The sequence below is a fragment of the Pteropus alecto genome, unplaced genomic scaffold (genome assembly GCF_000325575.1).
Source record: "Pteropus alecto unplaced genomic scaffold, ASM32557v1 scaffold33, whole genome shotgun sequence".
In the NCBI taxonomy this organism is placed as follows: domain Eukaryota; kingdom Metazoa; phylum Chordata; class Mammalia; order Chiroptera; family Pteropodidae; genus Pteropus; species Pteropus alecto.
This window is the reverse complement of record NW_006435762.1, coordinates 9,203,304-9,205,737: the sequence shown is the minus strand read 5'-3', so window position 1 is coordinate 9,205,737 and position 2,434 is coordinate 9,203,304.

Sequence of the window (2,434 nt, the reverse complement as noted above, 5' to 3'; positions counted from 1 at the left end):
TATAACATAATATTGAATGTTAACTATAATTAAAAAAAATTTTAAATAAAGAAAAATATGAAGAAAAAAGCCTATTCAATTTCTCATATGGCTATGTATATATTACAAGTTCTAAAGTAAATATTAGAAACTAGCTATATATTAAAAATAAATTTACCATGACTAAGTTCAATTAAACTCTCTATTCTTATGGGGGGGAAAAAAATTGTGGATTATAAAAATTGGAGAGAGTTTTCCTGATTCCTTCTCCAAGAAGCAATGGATTTGTCAGGACTCTTATTCTCCAAAGTTACACTAAAAAAAATAGAATATTTCCGGGAATCAATCAATAGGCAATCAAATCTAGAATCCAGACCTCAGTATTCTGCAAAATGAGAAGTTTGGACTAAAAGATTCTAATGTTCTCCCCCACTTGCCCCACATTAAAATGTATAAAATTTACATGTCTCATACACTTTCTAAATTTATTAGAGCATTCTGTTCCAATTGTGTATATAGGCTATAGATAAGGACCAGACACACTGTAAAACAATCTGCTAAGCTAATTTTTAACAAACAGTTTTTTTACTTGAGCAAGAGTTTCTTGCCCCATTTGCTTCCCCTGGGTCACTTGAATCAGGATTAGCATACCTTACCTGAAATTATCCTAATTTCTAGGTGACTCTACTCTCTTTGCCTGCTCAGAACATAATGTACCGATAAGATGCTCATGGTATTATGCAGCTAATTTAGACTGCAATTACTGTTAATTCCCCTCCTCCTATTATAGCAGAAGCAATGCTGAGGTTCAGAAGATACAACTTCAGCCTGGATCTATGCCATGGTTCTATAAATTTCCAACCCTGTATATATTGTGATGAATTTTGCTTAAAGGTAGATTTAATTACTGCAGAAAATCTTAAGGAACTGTCAGATGGCAGAAATTTGTTACCAGTTTCACTCAAAACAGGAATTTTGAGATGAATTGAAAAAGAGAGAAAGATGAATATTATAGACAATTTGTTATTTAGCAGAAAAGATAGATAATAAACTTGGCTCTTTTTTCAGCTAAACTGTAAAAATCATAATCTCTCCCTTGCCAGAAATTCACCAGATCAGTCTGGCAGTCTTTGGATAGCCTTGAACCTAGGGTTACTGGCAAGAATAAACAAAAATTGCATGTGACTGGGATTGATCTATTGACCCTCCTTCCAAAGCATTGCTCTTAGGAGGAAGATACTTTTATTTTTATATTAAAAGAAAAATGCAGCTTTTCAAGGACCATCATCATAAAGAAAGACTCTGATATTGATCAAGTCAGAGGCCCCATATTCCTTAGGCATAGAGATTTTTGTAATAAAGAATATATTTTAAAGTATAATTGAGATTGGAATTTAAAAGGAATGAGATGAATATTAATACTTTGAGTGCATAACTTGTTAAATTACTTTACCTCCATTCTGAGTATATTACATCTCAGTAGTATGATTTTCATTGTGATATCGGATATAGAGTTGGGAATGTATATGAGGACTCTAACTACTTAACCTAAGCTCACAGATAACTGATAGACAGACTGCTAAGAGAGATATTTAAGACTGTGAAAGAGCATACATATGGTGATTTCTGAATGTAGTCGCTGTTTAATATGCATATGCACTTGAATTGTTTCAGGCACTAGCTCCTTCTGTCACTCTTTCATGAATTCAGTTTTCATGAGTTCTATCCTGGATCACCTTTTTTGCTTCACATTAAATATCCACAGTCATGAACACTACTGAATCAGTTTCATCAAATTCATCATGTATACAATAGTTGCCATTTAAATCTTAAGGGATGCACCCAAAAGAGAAACCTTACACTGCCATGGACTATTGCTTATAGCTAATGTTTATGGGAGGGATGCTGTTATCATGCAGGCATTGAGTTTAAGGAATCTGAGTACTGTTTGATAGTCAGCAAATGGTGAGCAGTTGCCAGGGGCAGCCTGCATTAGGACTCCTGGAGCTTATACCCTTAGTCACTGTGATACAGTGTTTCCCATAAGAGATCAGATAAATGACATATCAGGAGAAATGAAAGACTTTCTGAATTTTCTTCCTATTTCAATTTCAAGAACATCTTTATTTAATGCACACTACATGGGCCATAAATGTAGACAGAATTCTCGTAAAGCCCTCCAGTGAGTTTTTCTTTTCTCCTCTGCTCCATCAAATTCGCTCTCAATAATAACATCAATTACTTTCATATTTCTAAAGGCAAAGGTCATTTCCTAGTTTTCATCGTACTTTAATTCAAAATCTGCCTTTGAAATAATTGATTTCTCTATCTCCTCAATGTACTTTCTTCACAAGGCTATGAGAACACCACACACTCCTGATTTTCCTTACATCACTGGTTATTTCCTCTCCGTCTCCTGAGCTGACCCTGCTCTTCATCCTCACCATGGAGTGCC